This window comes from Ovis aries, chromosome 26 (genome assembly GCF_016772045.2).
Source record: "Ovis aries strain OAR_USU_Benz2616 breed Rambouillet chromosome 26, ARS-UI_Ramb_v3.0, whole genome shotgun sequence".
In the NCBI taxonomy this organism is placed as follows: domain Eukaryota; kingdom Metazoa; phylum Chordata; class Mammalia; order Artiodactyla; family Bovidae; genus Ovis; species Ovis aries.
In genome coordinates, this window is record NC_056079.1 from 19,450,437 (window position 1) to 19,461,016 (window position 10,580).

The 10,580-nt window shown below is 35.0% G+C and overlaps 1 non-coding gene across 1 annotated transcript; it reads right to left on the reverse strand.

Annotated features, from left to right (window-relative positions):
* Positions 1-676: 676 nt before the first annotated feature.
* Positions 677-748, reverse strand: TRNAW-CCA (transfer RNA tryptophan (anticodon CCA)). Its single transcript has one exon. It is a non-coding gene; the product is annotated as a tRNA-Trp (tRNA).
* Between the last annotated feature and the right edge of the window lie 9,832 nt (positions 749-10,580).

Below are 10,580 nucleotides of genomic sequence, written 5' to 3' on the forward strand. Positions count from 1 at the left end.
AAGTGACACCTGACCTGGCTGTTGAAGGATGGACAAGATTTTGCCTCGTTAGGAGATTCGTCAACAGGGAATTTCTGACTTCCGGCAGAATACACTTCCTTACCATTCAAAAAGAGCCTCCTGAATCTGTGTTAAGCAACTCGAGAACTTGAGGACATACGTTAATGCTGAAACAGCAGATTGAATAAATTAAAAAATTGGATTAAAAGCTTGGACCAAAGTTGGAGCATGATGGTGATATAGGGAAGGAAAAGAGAAATACTATTTGCTGTTTGCTATATTTGATCAAGTGCTTTGATATAGTTGTTCTCAATCCCCAAATCAGTAGAGTAGGTATGAGTGCTTTAAGAAAAATGCTCAAGGTCACTCAATAGCCAGTATTTGAATTTGCATCCTTCTGACTGCGAAAGCCAATGTGATTTTCACTGTGCACTCTTGGGTTTATGCACCTATGTTGAGTATAAAATGTACATATACACAAATACAGAGCATTGTAAACAAATAAAAACACATACAGCTAAATACATCTATACACATGTATATATCTTATTTATGCTCTTTCTAAAAAAATACTGATTTATTTATTTAGCTGCTTCAGGTCTTAGTTGCTTTCATGTGGCATGTGGGATCTTTAGTTGTGGCATGTGAACTCTTAGTTCTAGCGTGTGGGATCTAGTTCCCTGACCAGGGATTGAACCTGGGCCCCTGCTTTGGAAGCATGGAGTCTTAGCCACTGGACCACCAGGGAAGTCCCTATTTGTGGTCTTTACCATGGTAAGCAACTATTTTGTAGGAATATTTTTGTCCCCTAGTGATTTGGAAATAAAATATACTTTTCAAGATAGATGCTTTATTAGGGAGTAACTTTGGGAAATTTATATGAATGGAAATTATCAGGCCTGATCCTGGCTTGAGCTGTGCTCTTTTGCTTTGTTTTGGTACAAAATACCAGCAGCACAGCCTGTGGCAGGACTCAGCCCATTGCTGAATCTTTTCAATGAGAAGCTTTCAGCACATCATTTACTGTTTACTAACACTTGCAAGTGTTAAAATCTTTCATGTCCACAGGTTGGGGATCTGGCTGTTGAGTCACTGGGAGCATTTTGTTGACTTCATGGGGTTTTTACAAAGGAGATCAAAGGGATGCATTATGTTTCAATACATAACTTTATAGGACAGATGGAATCCACCTTGAAAGACCCATGACACTTAAGGCCAGATTATCAAAAGTTTTAGACACTAAAACCTATTAGCTTGCTCCAACCTTATCCTCACACTGTCAGCACTTTTTAGCTTCATTTATAGGTAGTGGACAGTCCAATTTGAATTTTAACTACTGCCAAAGTTCAAGCGTAGGTTAGAAGGATGGCCACTGAAATATGGGCTCTTCTAATGATACTCTGGTCTGGTATGTAAACTTGTTCTCTTGAATGGTGATATCGCACAAAGGGCTAAATCACTTTATTTGAATAAATTTTCGGAAGAATTCTGGAGCTTGGTATTTGGCTAGGTGGCAGCTTCCCAAGTCTGTCGTATCTTTGATGAAAAAAGAGCATGAAAGGAAGTTGTTTGTTCTTTCATCTTTCAGAAACTCCAAAAGGATTCTGCTCCTGCTCAAATTTAATGTTGGACATACATATAACCTTTGAGTTTCCCCCCTCAAGCCTTGAAACAAACTGCAGTGTCACAAATGAGGATGGTGCACTCAAGTATCCTGATTTTTTTTTATCTGTGAAAAGACATAATTTTTGTGCATCCAAACCATTAATGATTAAATCTCATAAAGAATCTTGTTTTGTAAAAACAGTGCGTATGTATAGTAATTTAAAATGATTATTTTACAAGTTAAGAGATATCTTGCTATTTAATGAAATAGGCATTTAACCCAGTGTCTGAAAATATTTTTAAATGTAATTGTGTCATAATTACTTTAACATATACAACATTCCAATTCTTTCCCACATATATTGCTATTTTAAGTCATACTGCAAAGTGAAATCTTTTGGATTTTCTATAAACTCTTCAAGTTTCCCGATTAAAAAAATTATTTTTCTGTTACCTTATTTTTTATTTTCATTTTTTAAATATTTTGGCTGTTCTATGAGGCATGTGGGATCTTAGTTCCCTGAACAGGGATGGAACCTGTGTCCTTTGTGCTGGCAGCATGGTATTTTAACCACTGAACCTCCAGGGAAGTCCCTCTAATACTTTAACATAATAAACATTTTCCCAAACAGATGCTATCTTTGTTCATTTCTTAGTGACTCATCTATTTTTCAACAAAGTTAGATTAAAACAATTGTCTACTGTTTTTTAAATACTATGAATATGCATAGCACTAAGTTGATTAGGCATGCAAAGGTTTAAGGTCTATAAATGACATGTCTAGTATTTGTGAAAAAACTTTGTTTTTCAGAAAGAATTTTTTAGTAATACACATATGCTGTGTTTAGACTTGATAAATTTTCTAGTAATAAATTGATTTTATTTGATACATACTATGAAATGTCGTAAGTTTCCTTTAAATAGTTATCTATCTTTTGGTGTTTTTAGAAATCTGCTTCCCTCCCCATTTCTTTTAGGAGCAGTTACGAATATTTTTTTCTGTGAGTATACTTTCTTTCCAAGCGTATTGCCAGATATATTCTATAATTAAGCATTCAACCTCGTCATAGAGAACACTTTTGTTTGCCCGCTCTCCTGCCCTTTGAAGAGCATGCTTTAGCGCTTCTGTCTTGCAGGGACCCACCAAGAGCCGCAGAGGTTAAAGGTACCCACCCATCCAGCAGGTGTGGAGGTAGGGGAAGGCTCGGTCTCCTTTGTTGGCAGCTCTGAAAGCGCAGGTGTTGAACATCAGCATCATCATTCCGTTTGATAGTTGGGCTTTTGTGTGTGTCAGGTGGGACATTTACACTAAATCTGAAGGGAAAAAACCTCTCATAACTTTGTTGTCTTGTCTGAGAAGCATGAAACAGGTTTTTTTTTTTTTTTTTTTTTTCCCATTGGTTTAAAGCTGCAAAGATTGGAGTGGCTTTACCTGTCAAGCTTACAAGTAGAAGTCTTGTTTTAACTTGACCATAAAAACAGATACAGTTTATTCCTTATCTAAAAAAATAAACATTAAACGGTTCTAAGCAGAGCACTAGATATTTCCAGCATTTAACTAAGAGTTCTCGGGCAAAGAGATTGCTTTGCCCACATTGGAAAATATACCACCCCTAAGATACTTTTATTTGTTTGGAATCTTTGGGTTTAAACTTATAATTATACTTTGTTTTCTATCACACTGTCGACTTAAATTAAGACATATGCGGCACTAGGTCAGAGGAACTGGAGAAAATCTCCCTTAAAAACAAAGAAATTATCTGTAGCATCTCTTGGTCGCCTCTGCTCCAATCCACCTGTCACTTCTGCTCCATGATTCATTCTGATAATGGTAACCAGCTGTCGATGTCAGAACCTATTACTGCTAAAGTTCAGTCCAGGCTCTTTTGTTCTTTCTAAAATTGCCAAAATGGTATAATAATGGTTTTTATGTTCTTTATCCCCAAATATGTTATTGTCCCTCTGCAAACCAAGTGGAAAAGTACATGTATTATGCTCTGAATTTCCTTCACGTCTGAACATGATGCAAGTGGAAAAATAATTCTTACATTTGCATCACATGGAAAAGTATCAGGAAGGTGGCCAGGGCTCCATAGTATCAACATGTGACAACACTGACTTTTGTAAATATCTTAGTATCGTGTGTTCCCTTTTAAAAAAAATTATTGAACATTTTTGTTCTTATCGCCCAAGAGGCTATGTGACTCAAGGAATGTCAAAAATTTGGTAAACTTAACAAGCATGTCTCTCTAATTATTATCTTATAAGTCACAGAAATTGGTAGTAAGGTGAAGCCATTTTATTAAAGAATTTTAGGGACTTCCCGGGCGGTCCAGTGGTTAAGACTCTGCGCTCCCAATGCAGGGGGTTCAGGTTCCATCCCCGTTTGGGGAGCTAAGATCCTACATGCTGCATAGTGCCGCCAAAGTAAGAGGGAATTTTAAAATAGCCTTTACATGTTTTTAATGTTAAGCCTTGGTTAGGGTACAAATTAAATGTTGAATATTCTAATAAGTGTTTCATTGAAAGATTGAATAACCACATGCATTATAATAATGATAACAGCTACTGTTTATTTTTGGCCTATTTTATGTCAAGTAGCCTCTTTAATCTTTATACCAATGATTATTCAAAGTATGAGAAAACTGAGACTAGGAAAATTTTAAGTAACTTGCAGTCACCCAGCTAGTAAGTGACAGCTGAAGTTCAGACCTGGAGCCAGCTTATTCCCAAACACTGTCTTTTTTTTAGCTTCTCGTTGAAACAACAAAAAAAAGTCTGTATCTGAAGAAAGAATTGTATAATATCATATTGGAATTAATTGCATTTTAAGGTTATAGTACATTCATGAACAAAATCTTCCTTGGTTTACTGTATTACCAAAAGATTTCACACACACACACACACACACACACACACACACACACACACACTTGCTTTGAGAGTTTAATAGGAAAACTGAAGTGATGATATTATATATCCACATTTCCTATGTGCTTGACATGAATTGTCTTATTGTTACAACCTCATGGAGTAGATACTATTATTTTGATTCCTGTTTTACACAGATAAATACACTGAAGCCTAAGAAATCTAGTAAGCAAACAGAAAAGCTGGATTTTGAACTTAGGCTGCTCCAGTTCCAGGAGCTAGGCAATACTGCATGCTTGACTTACTCTGGAGGTCCGTTTTTACCGTTTTTATCCTTTATCTAAAGGATCCACAGGATTTGAGGTTAGAAACATATACTGTGCCCAGGATATTCTCTAAAAATTGCGTGCATATGTTTAATGAAATCTAATATGAGGTTCTTTTCCTTGTGATTTTCCACTGTCTCCCAAAATTGTACAAAAAAGAAAAGAGCAGTTAATGAAGAATTCTAGTTACTGATGTTTTACTCTATCTTGAGTCTTAACATTAACAAAAGGGAATATTGGAAAAACACAAAAGGCAGGAAAGTTACTTGGCAACGTTGAGCACAGCCCTTGCTCCAGAGTCAGTTGGCTTTGGTGAGAACCATGTGTACAAATTTGGTCCGAATTTGGCTGGATGAAAAACTGTTGTTCTTTCTACTCTCTGTGGAAATGTGACTATGTGTAGAACTTTCTTGTGAATTTTGTGGTTATTTTATTTTCACCATTCTTCAGAGTGTTTTTACTCTGCCTTTTTAGTGGATAGAAGAGCTCAGAGAAAACATACCTAATTCACAGGTGTATTGAGGCACTTAAATGAGTTAACACATCGTTTGGAACTTTGTTTCCTAATGAAACTTACTCTAAACACTGACTTTTCCATTTTAATTTTGTATTTTTTTTACAGTATGGCTGTCAGCTCTATTATAATAGGTCAATGAATTAACATAAATGTTTTTAAAACAGTAATTCAGTCAAGGTTCAGTCAAGAGATTTACCTTCTAAATCCAGGTCACCCTGTTAAGCATTTCTTTCATATCTTAAAAACTGCCCTTTGTGGACCCAGCTTATTGTAGCTATTTAGCCAGGTTTTAGTCTTGGTTATATAGTTCATATGCAAACTCACATTAGTTAATTAGTTATATCAGTAAAGTAAAAGAGTGCTAAGCCCTTAGTGCGTTTTATCACTGTAGTTGCTAAATTAAGCCTAATGTGAGTGTCTACAAGCATATTTGCATGTTTCCCCACTTGAATGTGTAATATTTTTATATGATTAAAAAAATCCATAGTTCTTTTTTTGCACACAAGTAAACCTTAAAGAAAATTATGTGCTTTTAAGGTTTTGTGGCAGTTGGTTGAATTTTGAGTTTTTAAAATAATTTCTTTATTCTCTTAGATTGTTCTTCAGTATTCCTTCTGGAAATATCATTATTTGTTCTATTCTCAGTTGCTCTAGAATACTTGAAGTAAATGTAACATGTTAACCCAAAGTACATTGTTTCATAGTAAATAAGTTATGACACCACCCTTATGGCAGAAAGTGAAGAACTAAAGAGCCTCTGGATGAAAGTGAAGGAGGAGAGTGAAAAAGCTGACTTAAAACTCAACATTTAAAACACTAAGATCATGGCATTTTGGCTCATCACTTCATGGAAAATAGATGGGAAAACAATGGAAACAGTTTTTTTTCCATTGTTTACAAATAAAACAGACTTTATTTTCTTGGGCTCCAAAATCACTGCAGATGTTGACTGCAGCCATGAAATTAAAAGACGCTTGCTGCTTGGAAGAAAATCTGTGACCAATCTCGGCAGCATATTAAAAAGCAGAGACATTACTTTGCTGACAGAGGTCCATCTAGTGAAAGTTACGTTTTTTCCAGTTGTCATGTATGGATTTGAGAGTTGCACCATAAAGAAGGCTGAGCACTGAAGAATTGATGCTTTAAACTGTGATGTTGGAGAAGACTCTTGAGAGTCCCTTGGACTGCAAGGAGATCCAACTAGTCCATCCTAAAGGAAATCAGTCCTGAATATTCATTGGAAGGAATGATGCTGAAGCTGAAACTCCGATACTTTGGCCACCGGATGCGAAGAACCGACTCATTTGAAAAAACTCTGATGCTGCAAGATTGAAGGCAGGAGGAGAAAGGGATGACAGAGGATGAGATGGTTGAATGGCGTCACCAACTTAATGGACGTGAATTTAAGCAAACTCCGGGAGGTGATGATGGACAGAGTAGCCTGGTGTGCTGCAGTCTCTGGGTTGCAGAGTTGGACACGATTGAGTGACTGAACTGAACTGATAACATTATATATAAAGTAGAAATACTGCCAGGTACTCTGTAGCCATTGTTAAGGACTAGACTAGGTGTAGTAAACAGATATTTTTATATTTATAATTTCTTTACTTGACTTAAGATCCGAATAGGTTTAAAACACTGTGATTGTTACAGCTCTTAGGTCTATTTTAATCTCAGATTCTTCTTCCACCCTTTGCGATATTTTTTTTCAGCATTATGAACAAGATCATGTGAGTTTAAGATGTACAATGTGTCAATATGATGCCCTTATATGTTGCAAAATGATTGCTACCATAGCTTTAGCTAACACCTCCCTTACATCACATAATAACTATTTCTTTCTTTGTGGTGAGAACATTTAAGGTCTACTCTCTTAGCAACTTTCAAGTATATAATTCAGCATTCTTAACTATAATCACCACGTTGTACATTAGATTCCCAGAACTCATTCGTTCTGTATCTGGAAGTTTGTACTTTTTGACAAATATCTCCCCATTTCCAGATCCTATTAACTGAGCATCTTTAAATATATAGGCATCTTCTTTACTTCTCCCAAGAAATATAGTCTCTCTAGTTTTTCTTGAAATAAACTGCTTTCATTCAACAATTATCTTCCCACATTTGAAAAGGAAACTTAGGTATGAGATATCATATATTTTGTTCTTCTAAATCTGTAACATGGGAATAATAGCACAAGCACAATGATAAAAGGCAACGGACACAGTCTCATAATAGAAAGTACTAGGTATGGGGCTATCACATTAGAGAGTCTAATGACCTTGAACATGCAGCTTCAGCTGACTCCATTCTAATAATTATTTCTATTACAGGAGAAGCCAGTAACATGCATTTTTATAAGAATTCTTCCAACTTATAAAGATTGGCAATGAAATGATTTAAAAAAAAAAAACAAAAAACAGGATACCTGCTTGAAAGAATTAAAGCTCAAGATCTACAGGCCTGCATTTTACGGTAACTGGCCCTGTTTTTCTCTTCACTTAAGTCACCCAGAGAAATGACAGATTTCCCATCAACCCAAAATGTAATATTTCCCTCCTCTCCAAATGTTTCTGTTTCTCAGCATTATTAGTGATATTTTTGTTATTCTTCTTTTAATAGAAATATTAGTGTGTAAGCATCTAGGTTAGCTATTTTGATGCTTCTCTGGGTCAAAAATTTTAGAAACAGTTTAGTCCATTTTCCTCATTTTATAAATAAGAAAAATGAGGCAGAGGAGCACTTGTGCTTTTCTGCACCTTAGGTTTTATTATTTGTCCAGTACCATTCTTTCTGGAGGATATTGTACAAAGTAAATTTCAATTTTGTTCACTAGACTTGTATTGCAGTATTCTCAGAATATAGTTTCTTAAAAACGTTATCTGGTTTATTTACTTAGAGTTGCTATTTCAGGTATTGTCTTTGTTGTTGCTCCATCACTAAAGCATGTCTGACTCTTTGTGACCCCATGGACTACAGCACACGAGACTCCCACTGTCTCCCTTAGTTTGCTCAAACTCATGTCTATTGAGTCAGTGATGCCATTGAACCATCTCATCCTCTCTCACCCCTTTTTCCTCCTGTCCTCAATCCTTCCCAGCATCAGGGTATTTTCCAGTGAGTCGGCTCTTCACATCAGGTGGCCAAGGTATTAGAGCTTCAGCATCAGTCCTTCCAATGAATAGTCAGGGTTGATTTTCTTTAGGATTGACTGGTTTATCTCCTTGCTGTCCAAGAGACTCTCAAGAGTCTTCTCCAGCACTACAGTTTGAAAGCATCAATAAAGTAGATATTTTCTACTTTATCCTTTAATATTCTGTTTGTGAGAATCCTCCAAGGAGAAACTTTTGTTGGATCTTGATGTAAGGAAAGTGTTGCTTTTCTGATAACACCAAGGTATCCAGTCTTACGATCAGTTTGGCATCTGTTGGCCACCAGAAAAATCAGGGCAAAATTAACAACTGACATTTAGGAACTGACTTTAAGGACCTTAATGCCTACCTTTTTTTGCTTAATATTTCTCTCTCTCTCTTTTTTAAGCTCTAGAGCTTCTTGGTCTTTTTTATTTTATAGCTATTTATTTTTATTATATAATGTATATTTCTGTAAGATGCACAAAATATTTTTCAAAGTTATCTGGAGTATAAATATATATATGTGTATTATATATATATAAAACCTATATTTATAAATACCTATGTATATAGATATAAAATATATACCTATATAAATGCATATATGTATATCTGTACACACACATGTATACATTTATATAATAAACAACTCTTCAGAGTAGGTTATGTATTTCATAATTATCTAGTAATTTTAGCAATTGTAATTTTTAAAGTAATAAGAAAAAATAAGCATTTAATCTGTTTTTTAAATGAATTTGTTACTTTAACATGTTTATTGTGCAAAGGAGGAATGATTAACCAAGCACATTCTCATTATTTAAGGCCAGATTACTATTTTGGGGGGCAGCTCATAAAAATTCCTGAAGAATGGATATTGACATTGTATTCAAGTTCTTTAAAATTGATTTGCTTTGCCAACCTTGGATTATAGGGTTCTCAAGGCAGGGACAATTTTGCTTAGTATGCTGTATACATTATGTAACACTTTCTTACAGAGCTTAATTAAAGCCTTTCGTGATGGGAATAGTTATTTTGCATTTTATATAGGAAGGTGTTGTTCCTATTTTCTAGAAATGGAAGTAAACCAAAACATTCCTGAGAATATGTAATGTTCCAGTTACTCTGTCCATAAATCTCTCTAATTGTTCAACATTCTCACTAAATAGGCTGTTATCCTTATTCTATTTGGTTAGAAAACCAAGACTCTGATTTGCCTGAGGTCGTGTGTCACCAGTGATTCTTGAGCTGTGATCAAATTCCATCCATCCTTATATCCACCTATTTTTATGGCACCATTTTTCAGGAAGACTAATTTTGGGGATTCATTTGAATCAGTTTCATGCTCATCTCTCATTAACCCACCTCTGCAAAATAGTATTATATTGTTCAAGTAAAGAAAAGATTTGATAGGTTTCTGGAAGTCAGTGTTCATTTAGGTTCAATGAGAATGTGATTAAATGCCTTTATACAATTTATCTCAACTGAACCCACATAACAGAATTATTTAATTTAGAATAATGCTGTCTTCTTTTTATAAAGTTACTTAAAAACTATGAGGGCCCAAGTTTAGTTAATCATTTATCAATAGGCAGCGTTTAAATTCCTTGTTAGTTATCTTTGCCTTAATCATGTCCCGTGTGATGCTCTTGCCCTTTCTCCTGGGACTTGTGACTTATTAATAGTATTAAGCATTTAATAACTACTCTACATTTTGATTTCTTAATATACTTATGAGAGATGATTCTGTTGAAATAAGTATTATTTATTATTGACTTGTTGCTAAACACTCACTCTTACCTAATTAGCTTCCCAATGTAAATAATGCTCATATAATTTTGGGACAATTAGATTGATTTTTTAATGGATTACTCAGTGACAAATGGCTGACCTAATGGCCTGGGCAGTTAGAGCTTTGCATTGTCAGTTCCTGAAAGATAGGAACTTTGCTGGCTCCTCAGTTTTTCTATTCTGAGGAATGCCATGACAGATAATTCTAGTTTCGACTAAATAATTAACAAAAAGATTACTGTAGAAAAAATTTTAGTTGATATTTTCTTTCTTATTTTATTGTGAATAAGAATGTGTTATTTATGTTACCAAGAAAAAAAATATGGCTATCAGCGCTTTGAA